Consider the following 15,851-nt stretch of genomic DNA (forward strand, 5'->3'; position numbering starts at 1 on the left):
TGGACATTCGTAGCTCTAAGTGGGTTATAGTGGAAAAAAGAATATGTTGAAATATAAACTACACAGAAACATTGTATGAAACTTCTTTCTGTTCTGTGCATTCAACTAACAGAGTTGAACCTTACTTTTGATTGAGCCTTTCTGAAACACTCTTTCTGTAGAAACTGCAATTGGACATTCTGAGCGCTAAGAGGCCTCTATTGGGAAAAATAATATCTTCAAATAAAAACTACACAGAAGCATTGTGTGAAACTTATTTCTGATATGTTCATTAAGCTAACAGAGTTAAACCATACTTTTGATTGCGCAGTTCTGAACACTCTTTCTGTAGAAAATGCAAGTGGACATTCGGAGCGCTAAGAGGGTAATAGTGGAAAAAGGAATATATTCAAATATAAACTACACAGTAGCATTCTGTGAAAATTCTTTCTGTTCTGTGCATTCAACTAACAGAGTTGAACCTTACTTTTGATTGAGCCGTTCTGAAACACTCTTTCTGTAGAAACTGCAATTGGACATGCTAAGCGCTAAGAGGCCTACATTGGGAAAAAAATATCTTCAAATAAAAACTACACAGATGCATTCTCTGAAACTTATTTCTGATCTATAAATTCAGTTAACAGAGATAAAACATATTTTTGATTGAGCAGTTATGAAACACACTTTTTGTAGAAAATGCAAGTGGAGATTCGGAGCGCTAACAGGGTAATAGTGGAAAAAGGAATGTCTTCAAATATAAACTACACAGAATCATTCGGTGAAACTTCTTTCTGATCTGTGCATTCAGCTAACAGAGTTAAACCATATTTTGATTGAGCAGATCTGAACACTCTTTCTGTTGAAAATGCAACTGGACATTTGGAGCGCTAAGAGCGTAGTAGAGGAAAAGGAATATATTCAAATATAAACTACGCAGAAGCATTCTGTGAAACTTCTTTCTGATCTGAGCATACAGCTAACAGAGTTAAACCATACTTTTGATTGAGCAGTTTTGAAACACTCTGTCTGTAGAAAATGCAACTGGACATTTGGAGCGCTAAGAGCGTAGTAGTGGAAAAAGGAATATATTCAAATATAAACTACACAGAAGCATTCTGTGAAACTTCTTTCTGATCTGAGCATTCAGCTAACAGAGTTAAACCATACTTTTGATTGAGCAGTTTTGAAACACTCTGTCTGTAGAAAATGCAACTGGACATTCGTAGCGCTAAGTGGGTAATAGTGGAAAAAAGAATATGTTCAAATATAAACTACACAGAAGCATTGTATGAAACTTCTTTCTGTTCTGTGCATTCAACTAACAGAGTTGAACCTTACTTTTGATTGAGCCGTTCTGAAACACTCTTTCTGTAGAAACTGCAATTGGACATTCTGAGAGCTAAGAGGCAGATATTGGGAAAATGAATGTCTACAAATAAAAACTACACAGAAGAATTGTGTGAAACTTCTTTCTGTTCTGTTTGTTCAACTAAAAGAGTTGAACCTTAGTTTTGATTGAGCCGTTCTGAAACACTCTTTATGTAGAAAATGCAAGTGGAGATTCGGAGCGCTAAGGGGGTAATTGTGGAAAAAGGAATGTCTACAAATATAAACTACACAGAATCATTCTGTGAAACTTCTTTCTGATCTGTGCATTCAGCTAACAGAGTTAAACCATACTTTTGATTAAGCAGATCTGAACACTCTTTCTGTAGAAAATGCAACTGGACATTTGGAGCGCTAAGAGAGTAGTAGTGGAAAAAGGAATATATTCAAATATAAACTACACAGAAGCATTCTGTGAAACTTCTTTCTGATCTGAGCATTCAGCTAACAGAGTTAAACCATACTTTTGATTGAGCAGTTTTGAAACACTCTGTAGAAAATGCAACTGGACATTCGTAGCGCTAAGTGGGTAATAGTGGAAAAAAGAATATGTTCAAATATAAACTACACAGAAGCATTGTATGAAACTTCTTTCTGTTCTGTGCATTCAACTAACAGAGTTGAACCTTACTTTTGATTGAGCCTTTCTGAAACACTCTTTCTGTAGAATCTGCAATTGGACATTCTGAGCGCTAAGAGGCCTATATTGGGAAAAATAATATCTTCAAATAAAAACTACACAGAAACGTTGTGTGAAACTTATTTCTGATATGTTCATTAAGCTAACAGAGTTAAACCATACTTTTGATTGCGCAGTTCTGAACACTCTTTCTGTAGAAAATGCAAGTGGACATTCGGAGCGCTAAGAGGGTAATAGTGGAAAAAGGAATATATTCAAATATAAACTACACAGTAGCATTCTGTGAAAATTCTTTCTGTTCTGTGCATTCAACTAACAGAGTTGAACCTTACTTTTGATTGAGCCGTTCTGAAACACTCTTTCTGTAGAAAGTGCAATTGGACATGCTAAGCGCTAAGAGGACTACATTGGGAAAAAGAATATCTTCAAATAAAAACTACACAGATGCATTCTGTAAAACTTATTTCTGATCTGTAAATTCAGTTAACAGAGATAAAACATATTTTTCATTGAGCAGTTATGAAACACTCTTTTTGTAGAAAATGCAAGTGGAGATTCGGAGCGCTAAGAGGGTAATAGTGGAAAAAGGAATGTCTTCAAACATAAACTACACAGAATCATTCGGTGAAACTTCTTTCTGATCTGTGCATTCAGCTAACAGAGTTAAACCATACTTTTGATTGAGCAGATCTGAACACTCTTTCTGTTGAAAATGCAACTGGACATTTGGAGCGCTAAGAGCATATTAGTGGAAAAAGGAATATATTCAAATATAAACTACACAGAAGCATTTTGTGAAACTTTTTCTCATCTGAGCATTCAGCTAACAGAGTTAAACCATACTTTTGATTGAGCAGTTTTGAAACACTCTGTCTGTAGAAAATGCAACTGGACATTCGTAGCGCTAAGTGGGTAATAGTGGAAAAAAGAATATTTTCAAATATAAACTACACAGAATCATTGTATGAAATTTCTTTCTGTTCTGTGCATTCAACTAACAGAGTTGAACCTTACTTTTGATTGAGCCTTTCTGAAACACTCTTTCTGTAGAAACTGCAATTGGACATTCTGAGCGCTAAGAGGCCTATATTGGGAAAAATAATATCTTCAAATAAAAACTACACAGAAGCATTGTGTGAAACTTATTTCTGATATGTTCATTAAGCTAACAGAGTTAAACCATACTTTTGATTGCGCAGTTCTGAACACTCTTTCTGTAGAAAATGCAAGTGGACATTCGGAGAGCTAAGAGGGTAATAGTGGAAAAAGGAATATATTCAAATATAAACTACACAGTAGCATTCTGTGAAAATTCTTTCTGTTCTGTGCATTCAACTAACAGAGTTGAACCTTACTTTTGATTGAGCCCTTCTGAAACACTCTTTCTGTAGAAACTGCAATTGGACATGCTAAGCGCTAAGAGGCCTACATTGGGAAAAAGAATATCTTCAAATAAAAACTACACAGATGCATTCTGTGAAACTTATTTCTGATCTGTAAATTCAGTCAACAGAGATAAAACATATTTTTGATTGAGCAGTTATGAAACACTCTTTTTGTAGATAATGCAAGTGGAGATTCGGAGCGCTAAGAGGGTAATAGTGGAAAAAGGAATGTCTTCAAATATAAACTACACAGAATCATTCGGTGAAACTTCTTTCTGATCTGTGCATTCAGCTAACAGAGTTAAACCATACTTTTGATTGAGCAGATCTGAACACTCTTTCTGTTGAAAATGCAACTGGACATTTGGAGCGCTAAGAGCGTAGTAGTGGAAAAAGAAATATATTCAAATATAAACTACACAGAAGCATTCTGTGAAACTTCTTTCTGATCTGAGCATTCAGCTAACAGAGTTAAACCACACTTTTGATTGAGCAGTTTTGAAACACTCTGTCTGTAGAAAATGCAACTGGACATTCGTAGCGCTAAGTGGGTAATAGTGGAAAAAAGAATATGTTCAAATATAAACTACACAGAAGCATTGTATGAAACCTCTTTCTGTTCTGTGCATTCAACTAACAGAGTTGAACCTTACTTTTGATTGAGCCGTTCTGAAACACTCTTTCTGTAGAAACTGCAATTGGACATTCTGAGCGCTAAGAGGCCTATATTGGGAAAAAGAATGTCTACAAATAAAAACTACACAGAAGAATTGTGTGAAACTTCTTTCTGTTCTGTTTGTTCAACTAAAAGAGTTGAACCTTACTTTTGATTGAGCCGTTCTGAAACACTCTTTCTGTAGAAAATGCAAGTGGAGATTCGGAGCGCTGAGAGGGTAATAGTTTAAACAGGAATGTCTCCAAATATAAACTACACAGAATCATTCTGTGAAACTTCTTTCTGATCTGTGCATTCAGCTAACAGAGTTAAACCATACTTTTGATTGAGCAGATCTGAACACTCTTTCTGTAGAAAATGCAACTGGACATTTGGAGCGCTAAGAGAGTAGTAGTGGAAAAAGGAATATATTCAAATATAAACTACACAGAAGCATTCTGTGAAACTTCTTTCTGATCTGAGCATTCAGCTAACAGAGTTAAACCATACTTATGATTGAGCAGTTTTGAAACACTCTGTCTGTAGAAAATGCAACTGGACATTCGTAGCGCTAAGTGGGTAATAGTGGAAAAAAGAATATTTTCAAATATAAACTACACAGAAGCATTGTATGAAACTTCTTTCTGTTCTGTGCATTCAACTAACAGAGTTGAACCTTACTTTTGATTGAGCCTTTCTGAAACACTCTTTCTGTAGAAACTGCAATTGGACATTCTGAGCGCTAAGAGGCCTATATTGGGAAAAATAATATCTTCAAATAAAAACTACACAGAAGCATTGTGTGAAACTTATTTCTGATATGTTCATTAAGCTAACAGAGTTAAACCATACTTTTGATTGCGCTGTTCTGAACACTCTTTCTGTAGAAAATGCAAGTGGACATTCGGAGCGCTAAGAGGGTAATAGTGGAAAAAGGAATATATTCAAATATAAACTACACAGTAGCATTCTGTGAAAATTCTTTCTGTTCTGTGCATTCAACTAACAGAGTTGAACCTTACTTTTGATTGAGCCGTTCTGAAACACTCTTTCTGTAGAAACTGCAATTGGACATGCTAAGCGCTAAGAGGCCTACATTGGGAAAAAGAATATCTTCAAATAAAAACTACACAGATGCATTCTGTGAAACTTATTTCTGATCTGTAAATTCAGTTAACAGAGATAAAACATATTTTTGATTGAGCAGTTATGAAACACTCTTTTTATAGATAATGCAAGTGGAGATTCGGAGCGCTAAGAGGGTAATAGTGGAAAAAGGAATGTCTTCAAATATAAACTACACAGAATCATTCGGTGAAATTTCTTTCTGATCTGTGCATTCAGCTAACAGAGTTAAACCATACTTTTGATTGAGCAGAACTGAACACTCTTTCTGTTGAAAATGCAACTGGACATTTGGAGCGCTAAGAGCGTAGTAGTGGAAAAAGGAATATATTCAAATATAAACTACACAGAAGCATTCTGTGAAACTTCTTTCTGATCTGAGCATTCAGCTAACAGAGTTAAACCATACTTTTGATTGAGCAGTTTTGAAACACTCTGTCTGTAGAAAATGCAACTGGACATTCGTAGCGCTAAGTGGGTAATAGTGGAAAAAAGAATAAGTTCAAATATAAACTACACAGAAGCATTGTATGAAACTTCTTTCTGTTCTGTGCATTCAACTAACAGAGTTGAACCTTACTTTTGATTGAGCCGTTCTGAAACACTCTTTCTGTAGAAACTGCAATTGGACATTCTGAGAGCTAAGAGGCCTATATTGGGAAAAAGAATGTCTACAAATAAAAACTACACAGAAGAATTGTGTGAAACTTCTTTCTGTTCTGTTTGTTCAACTAAAAGAGTTGAACCGTAGTCTTGATTGAGCCGTTCTGAAACACTCTTTATGTAGAAAATGCAAGTGGAGATTCGGAGCGCTAAGAGGGTAATAGTGGAAAAAGGAATGTCTCCAAATATAAACTACACAGAATCATTCTGTGAAACTTCTTTCTGATCTGTGCATTCAGCTAACAGAGTTAAACCATACTTTTGATTGAGCAGATCTGAACACTCTTTCTGTAGAAAATGCAACTGGACATTTGGAGCGCTAAGAGAGTAGTAGTGGAAAAAGGAATATATTCAAATATAAACTACACAGAAGCATTCTGTGAAACTTCTTTCTGATCTGAGCATTCAGCTAACAGAGTTAAACCATACTTTTGATTGTACAGTTTTGAAACACTCTGTCTGTAGAAAATGCAACTGGACATTCATAGCGCTAAGTGGGTAATAGTGGAAAAAAGAATATGTTCAAATATAAACTACACAGAAGCATTGTATGAAACTTCTTTCTGTTCTGTGCATTCAACTAACAGAGTTGAACCTTACTTTTGATTGAGCCTTTCTGAAACACTCTTTCTGTAGAATCTGCAATTGGACATTCTGAGCGCTAAGAGGCCTATATGGGGAAAAATAATATCTTCAAATAAAAACTACACAGAAGCATTGTGTGAAACTTATTTCTGATATGTTCATTAAGCTAACAGAGTTAAACCATACTTTTGATTGCGCAGTTCTGAACACTCTTTCTGTAGAAAATGCAAGTGGACTTTCGGAGCGCTAAGAGGGTAATAGTGGAAAAAGGGATATATTCAAATATAAACTACACAGTAGCATTCTGTGAAAATTCTTTCTGTTCTGTGCATTCAACTAACAGAGTTGAACCTTACTTTTGATTGAGCCGTTCTGAAACACTCTTTCTGTAGAAACTGCAATTGGACATGCTAAGCGCTAAGACGCCTACATTGGGAAAAAGAATATCTTCAAATAAAAACTACACAGATGCATTCTGTGCAACTTATTTCTGATCTGTAAATTCAGTTAACAGAGATAAAACATATTTTTCATTGAGCAGTTATGAAACACTCTTTTTGTAGAAAATGCAAGTGGAGATTCGGAGCGCTAAGAGGGTAATAGTGGAAAAAGGAATGTCTTCAAATATAAACTACACAGAATCATTTGGTGAAACTTCTTTCTGATCTGTGCATTCAGCTAACAGAGTTAAACCATACTTTTGATTGAGCAGATCTGAACACTCTTTCTGTTGAAAATGCAACTGGACATTTGGAGCGCTAAGAGCGTATTAGTGGAAAAAGGAATATATTCAAATATAAACTACACAGAAGCATTCTGTGAAACTTCTTTCTGATCTGAGCATTCACCTAACAGAGTTAAACCATACTTTTGATTGAGCAGTTTTCAAACACTCTGTCTGTAGAAAATGCAACTGGACATTCGTAGCGCTAAGTGGGTAATAGTGGAAAAAAGAATATGTTCAAATATAAACTACACAGAAGCATTGTATCAAACTTCTTTCTGTTCTGTGCATTCAACTAACAGAGTTGAACCTTACTTTTGATTGAGCCGTTCTGAAACACTCTTTCTGTAGAAACTGCAATTGGACATTCTGAGAGCTAAGAGGCCTATATTGGGAAAAAGAATGTCTACAAATAAAAACTACACAGAAGAATTGTGTGAAACTTCTTTCTGTTCTGTTTGTTCAACTAAAAGAGTTGAACCGTAGTTTTGATTGAGCTGTTCTGAAACACTCTTTATGTAGAAAATGCAAGTGGAGATTCGGAGCGCTAAGAGGGTAATAGTGGAAAAAGGAATGTCTCCAAATATAAACTACACAGAATCATTCTGTGAAACTTCTTTCTGATCTGTGCATTCAGCTAACAGAGTTAAACCATACTTTTGATTGAGCAGATCTGAACACTCTTTCTGTAGAAAATGCAACTGGACATTTGGAGCGCTAAGAGAGTAGTAGTGGAAAAAGGAATATATTCAAATATAAACTACACAGAAGCATTCTGTGAAACATCTTTCTGATCTGAGCATTCAGCTAACAGAGTTAAACCATACTTTTGATTGAGCAGTTTTGAAACACTCTGTCTGTAGAAAATGCAACTGGATATTCGTAGCGCTAAGTGGGTAATAGTGGAAAAAAGAATATGTTCAAATATAAACTACACAGAAGCATTGTATGAAACTTCTTTCTGTTCTGTGCATTCAACTAACAGAGTTGAACCTTACTTTTGATTGAGCCTTTCTGAAACACTCTTTCTGTAGAATCTGCAATTGGACATTCTGAGCGCTAAGAGGCCTATATTGGGAAAAATAATATCTTCAAATAAAAACTACACAGAAGCATTGTGTGAAACTTATTACTGATATGTTCATTAAGCTAACAGAGTTAAACCATACTTTTGATTGCGCAGTTCTGAACACTCTTTCTGTAGAAAATGCAAGTGGACATTCGGAGCGCTAAGAGGGTAATAGTGGAAAAAGGGATATATTCAAATATAAACTACACAGTAGCATTCTGTGAAAATTCTTTCTGTTCTGTGCATTCACCTAACAGAGTTGAACCTTACTTTTGATTGAGCCGTTCTGAAACACTCTATCTGTAGAAACTGCAATTGGACATGCTAAGCGCTAAGAGGCCTACATTGGGAAAAAGAATATCTTCAAATAAAAACTACACAGATGCATTCTGTGCAACTTATTTCTGATCTGTAAATTCACTTAACAGAGATAAAACATATTTTTGATTGAGCAGTTATGAAACACTCTTTTTGTAGAAAATGCAAGTGGAGATTCGGAGCGCTAAGAGGGTAATAGTGGAAAAAGGAATGTCTTCAAATATAAACTACACAGAATCATTCGGTGAAACTTCTTTCTGATCTGTGCATTCAGGTAACAGAGTTAAACCATACTTTTGATTGAGCAGATCTGAACACTCTTTCTGTTGAAAATGCAACTGGACATTTGGAGCGCTAATAGCGTATTAGTGGAAAAAGGAATATATTCAAATATAAACTACACAGAAGCATTCTGTGAAACTTCTTTCTGATCTGAGCATTCAGCTAACAGAGTTAAACCATACTTTTGATTGAGCAGTTTTGAAACACTCTGTCTGTAGAAAATGCAACTGGACATTCGTAGCGCTAAGTGGGTAATAGTGGAAAAAAGAATATGTTCAAATATAAACTACACAGAATCATTGTATGAAACTTCTTTCTGTTCTGTGCATTCAACTAACAGAGTTGAACCTTACTTTTGATTGAGCCGTTCTGAAACACTCTTTCTGTAGAAACTGCCATTGGACATTCTGAGCGCTAAGAGGCCTATATTGGGAAAAAGAATGTCTACAAATAAAAACTACACAGAAGAATTGTGTGAAACTTCTTTCTGTTCTGTTTGTTCAACTAAAGGAGTTGAACCTTAGTTTTGATTGAGTCGTTCTGAAACACTCTTTCTGTAGAAAATGCAAGTGGAGATTCGGAGCGCTAAGAGGGTAATAGTGGAAAAAGGAATGTCTCCAAATATAAACTGCACAGAATCATTCTGTGAAACTTCTTTCTGATCTGTGCATTCAGCTAACAGAGTTAAACCATACTTTTGTTTGAGCAGATCTGAGCACTCTTTCTGTAGAAAATGCAACTGGACATTTGGAGCGCTAAGATAGTAGGAGTGGAAAAAGGAATATATTCAAATATAAACTACACAGAAGCATTCTGTGAAACTTCTTTCTGATCTGAGCATTCAGCTAACAGAGTTAAACGATACTTTTGATTGAGCAGTTTTGAAACACTCTGTCTGTAGAAAATGCAACTGGACATTCGTAGCTCTAAGTGGGTTATAGTGGAAAAAAGAATATGTTGAAATATAAACTACACAGAAACATTGTATGAAACTTCTTTCTGTTCTGTGCATTCAACTAACAGAGTTGAACCTTACTTTTGATTGAGCCTTTCTGAAACACTCTTTCTGTAGAAACTGCAATTGGACATTCTGAGCGCTAAGAGGCCTCTATTGGGAAAAATAATATCTTCAAATAAAAACTACACAGAAGCATTGTGTGAAACTTATTTCTGATATGTTCATTAAGCTAACAGAGTTAAACCATACTTTTGATTGCGCAGTTCTGAACACTCTTTCTGTAGAAAATGCAAGTGGACATTCGGAGCGCTAAGAGGGTAATAGTGGAAAAAGGAATATATTCAAATATAAACTACACAGTAGCATTCTGTGAAAATTCTTTCTGTTCTGTGCATTCAACTAACAGAGTTGAACCTTACTTTTGATTGAGCCGTTCTGAAACACTCTTTCTGTAGAAACTGCAATTGGACATGCTAAGCGCTAAGAGGCCTACATTGGGAAAAAAATATCTTCAAATAAAAACTACACAGATGCATTCTCTGAAACTTATTTCTGATCTATAAATTCAGTTAACAGAGATAAAACATATTTTTGATTGAGCAGTTATGAAACACACTTTTTGTAGAAAATGCAAGTGGAGATTCGGAGCGCTAACAGGGTAATAGTGGAAAAAGGAATGTCTTCAAATATAAACTACACAGAATCATTCGGTGAAACTTCTTTCTGATCTGTGCATTCAGCTAACAGAGTTAAACCATATTTTGATTGAGCAGATCTGAACACTCTTTCTGTTGAAAATGCAACTGGACATTTGGAGCGCTAAGAGCGTAGTAGAGGAAAAGGAATATATTCAAATATAAACTACGCAGAAGCATTCTGTGAAACTTCTTTCTGATCTGAGCATACAGCTAACAGAGTTAAACCATACTTTTGATTGAGCAGTTTTGAAACACTCTGTCTGTAGAAAATGCAACTGGACATTCGTAGCGCTAAGTGGGTAATAGTGGAAAAGAGAATATGTTCAAATATAAACTACACAGAAGCATTGTATGAAACTTCTTTCTGTTCTGTGCATTCAACTAACAGAGTTGAACCTTACTTTTGATTGAGCCGTTCTGAAACACTCTTTCTGTAGAAACTGCAATTGGACATTCTGAGCGCTAAGAGGCCTATATTGGGAAAAAGAATGTCTACAAATAAAAACTACACAGAAGAATTGTGTGAAACTTCTTTCTGTTCTGTTTGTTCAACTAAAAGAGTTGAACCTTAGTTTTGATTGAGCCGTTCTGAAACACTCTTTCTGTAGAAAATGCAAGTGGAGATTCGGATCGCTAAGAGGGTAATAGTGGAAAAAGGAATGTCTCCAAATATAAACTACACAGAATCATTCTGTGAAACTTCTTTCTGATCAGTGCATTCAGCTAACAGAGTTAAACCATACTTTTGATTGAGCAGATCTGAACACTCTTTCTGTAGAAAATGCAACTGGACATTTGGAGCGCTAAGAGAGTAGTAGTAGAAAAAGGAATATATTCAAATATAAACTACACAGAAGCATTCTGTGAAACTTCTTTCTGATCTGAGCATTCAGCTAACAGAGTTAAACCATACTTTTGATTGAGCAGTTTTGAAACACTCTGTCTGTAGAAAATGCAACTGGACATTCGTAGCGCTAAGTGGGTAATAGTGGAAAAAAGAATATCTTCAAATATAAACTACACAGAAGCATTGTATGAAACTTCTTTCTGTTCTGTGCATTCAACTAACAGAGATGAACCTTACTTTTGATTGATCCTTTCTGAAACACTCTTTCTGTAGGAACTGCAATTGGACATTCTGAGCGCTAAGAGGCCTATATAGGGAAAAATAATATCTTCAAATAAAAACTACACAGAAGCATTGTGTGAAACTTATTTATGATATGTTCATTAAGCTAACAGAGTTAAACCATACTTTTGATTGCGCAGTTCTGAACTCTCTTTCTGTAGAAAATGCAAGTGGACTTTCGGAGCGCTAAGAGGGTAATAGTGGAAAAAGGAATATATTCAAATATAAACTACACAGTAGCATTCTGTGAAAATTCTTTCTGTTCTGTGCATTCAACTAACAGAGTTGAACCTTACTTTTGATTGAGCCGTTCTTAAACACTCTTTCTGTAGAAACTGCAATTGGACATGCTAAGCGCCAAGAGGCCTACATTGGGAAAAAGAATATCTTCAAATAAAAACTACACAGATGCATTCTGTGAAACTTATTTCTGATCTGTAATTTCAGTTAACAGAGATAAAACATATTTTTGATTGAGCAGTTATGAAACAGTCTTTTTGTAGAAAATGCAAGTGGAGATTCGGAGCGCTAAGGGGGTAATAGTGGAAAAAGGAATGTCTTCAAATATAAACTACACAGAATCATTCGGTGAAACTTCTTTCTGATCTGTGCATTCAGCTAACAGAGTTAAACCATACTTTTGATTGAGCAGATCTGAACACTCTTTCTGTAGAAAATGCAACTGGACATTTGGAGCGCTAAGAGCGTAGTAGTGGAAAAAGGAATATATTCAAATATAAACTACACAGAAGCATTCTGTGAAACTTCTTTCTGATCTGAGCATTCAGCTAACAGAGTTAAACCATACTTTTGATTGAGCAGTTTTGAAACACTCTGTCTGTAGAAAATGCAACTGGACATTCGTAGCGCTAAGTGGGTAATAGTGGAAAAAAGAATATGTTCAAATATAAAGTACACAGAAGCATTGTATGAAACTTCTTTCTGTTCTGTGCATTCAACTAACAGAGTTGAACCTTACTTTTGATTGAGCCGTTCTGAAACACTCTTTCTGTAGAAACTGCAATTGGACATTCTGAGAGCTAAGAGGCCTATATTGGGAAAAAGAATGTCTACAAATAAAAACTACACAGAAGAATTGTGTGAAACTTCTTTCTGTTCTGTTTGTTCAACTAAAAGAGTTGAAAAGTAGTTTTGATTGAGCCGTTCTGAAACACTCTTTATGTAGAAAATGCAAGTGGAGATTCGGAGCGCTAAGAGGGTAATAGTGGAAAAAGGAATGTCTCCAAATATAAACTACACAGAATCATTCTGTGAAACTTCTTTCTGATCTGTGCATTCAGCTAACAGAGTTAAACCATACTTTTGATTGAGCAGATCTGAACACTCTTTCTGTAGAAAATGCAACTGGACATTTGGAGCGCTAAGAGAGTAGTAGTGGAAAAAGGAATATATTCAAATATAAACTACACAGAAGCATTCTGTGAAACTTCTTTCTGATCTGAGCATTCAGCTAACAGAGTTAAACCATACTTTTGATTGAGCAGTTTTGAAACACTCTGTCTGTAGGAAATGCAACTGGACATTCGTAGCGCTAAGTGGGTAATAGTGGATAAAAGAATATGTTCTAATATAAACTACACAGAAGCATTGTATGAAACTTCTTTCTGTTCTGTGCATTCAACTAACAGAGTTGAACCTTACTTTTGATTGAGCCTTTCTGAAACACTCTTTCTGTAGAATCTGCAATTGGACATTCTGAGCGCTAAGAGGCCTATATTGGGAAAAATAATATCTTCAAATAAAAACTACACAGAAGCATTGTGTGAAACTTATTTCTGATATGTTCATTAAGCTAACAGAGTTAAACCATACTTTTGATTGCGCAGTTCTGAACACTCTTTCTGTAGAAAATGCAAGTGGACATTCGGAGCGCTAAGAGGGTAATAGTGGAAAAAGGAATATATTCAAATATAAACTACACAGTAGCATTCTGTGAAAATTCTTTCTGTTCTGTGCATTCAACTAACAGAGTTGAACCTTACTTTTGATTGAGCCGTTCTGAAACACTTTTTCTGTAGAAACTGCAATTGGACATGCTAAGCGCTAAGAGGCCTACATTGGGAAAAAGAATATCTTCAAATAAAAACAACACAGATGCATTCTGTGCAACTTATTTCTGATCTGTAAATTCAGTTAACAGAGATAAAACATATTTCTCATTGAGCAGTTATGAAACACTCTTTTTGTTGAAAATGCAAGTGGAGATTCGGAGCGCTAAGAGGGTAATAGTGGAAAAAGGAATGTCTTCAAATATAAACTACACAGAATCATTCGGTGAAACTTCTTTCTGATCTGTGCATTCAGCTAACAGAGTTAAACCATACTTTTGATTGAGCAGATCTGAACACTCTTTCTGTTGAAAATGCAACTGCACATTTGGAGCGCTAAGAGCGTATTAGTGGAAAAAGGAATATATTCAAATATAAACTACACAGAAGCATTCTGTGAAACTTCTTTCTGATCTGAGCATTCACCTAACAGAGTTAAACCATACTTTTGATTGAGCAGTTTTCAAACACTCTGTCTGTAGAAAATGCAAGTGGACATTCGTAGCGCTAAGTGGGTAATAGTGGAAAAAGAATATGTTCAAATATAAACTACACAGAAGCATTGTATGAAACTTCTTTCTGTTCTGTGCATTCAGCTAACAGAGTTGAACCTTACTTTTGATTGAGCCGTTCTGAAACACTCTTTCTGTAGAAACTGCAATTGGACATTCTGAGAGCTAAGAGGCCTATATTGGGAAAAAGAATGTCTACAAATAAAAACTACACAGAAGAATTGTGTGAAACTTCTTTCTGTTCTGTTTGTTCAACTAAAAGAGTTGAACCGTAGTTTTGATTGAGCCGTTCTGAAACACTCTTTATGTAGAAAATGCAAGTGGAGATTCGGAGCGCTAAGAGGGTAATAGTGGAAAAAGGAATGTCTCCAAATATAAACTACACAGAATCATTCTGTGAAACGTCTTTCTGATCTGTGCATTCAGCTAACAGAGTTAAACCATACTTTTGATTGAGGAGATCTGAACACTCTTTCTGTAGAAAATGCAACTGGACAGTTGGAGCGCTAAGAGAGTAGTAGTGGAAAAAGGAATATATTCAAATATAAACTACACAGAAGCATTCTGTGAAACTTCTTTCTGATCTGAGCCTTCAGCTAACAGAATTAAACCATACTTTTGATTGAGCAGTTTTGAAACACTCTGTCTGTAGAAAATGCAACTGGACATTCGTAGCGCTAAGTGGGTAATAGTGGAAAAAAGAATATGTTCAAATATAAACTACACAGAAGCATTGTATGAAACTTCTTTCTGTTCTGTGCATTCAACTAACAGAGTTGAACCTTACTTTTGATTGAGCCTTTCTGAAACACTCTTTCTGTAGAATCTGCAATTGGACATTCTGAGCGCTAAGAGGCTTTTATTGGGAAAAATAATATCTTCAAATAAAAACTACACAGAAGCATTGTTTGAAACTTATTTCTGATATGTTCATTAAGCTAACAGAGTTAAACCATACTTTTGATTGCGCAGTTCTGAACACTCTTTCTGTAGAAAATGCAAGTGGACATTCTGAGCGCTAAGAGGGTAATAGTGGAAAAAGGGATATATTCAAATATAAACTACACAGTAGCATTCTGTGAAAATTCTTTCTCTTCTGTGCATTCAACTAACAGAGTTGAACCTTACTTTTGATTGAGCCGTTCTGAAACACTCTTTCTGTAGAAACTGCAATTGGACATGCTAAGCGCTAAGAGGCCTACATTGGGAAAAAGAATATCTTCAAATAAAAACTACACAGATGCATTCTGTGCAACTTATTTCTGATCTGTAAATTCAGTTAACAGAGATAAAACATATTTTTCATTGAGCAGTTATGAAACACTCTTTTTGTAGAAAATGCAAGTGGAGATTCGGACCGCTAAGAGGGTAATAGTGGAAAAAGGAATGTCTTCAAATATAAACTACACAGAATCATTCTTTGAAACTTCTTTCTGATCTGTGCATTCAGCTAACAGAGTTAAACCATACTTTTGATTGAGCAGATCTGAACACTCTTTCTGTTGAAAATGCAACTGGACATTTGGAGCGCTAAGAGCGTATTAGTGGAAAAAGGTATATATTCAAATATAAACTACACAGAAGCATTCTGTGAAACTTCTTTCTGATCTGAGCATTCAGCTAACAGAGTTAAACCATACTTTTGATTGAGCAGTTTTGAAACACTCTGTCTGT

This window comes from Symphalangus syndactylus, chromosome 24 (assembly GCF_028878055.3).
Source record: "Symphalangus syndactylus isolate Jambi chromosome 24, NHGRI_mSymSyn1-v2.1_pri, whole genome shotgun sequence".
NCBI lineage: Eukaryota > Metazoa > Chordata > Mammalia > Primates > Hylobatidae > Symphalangus > Symphalangus syndactylus.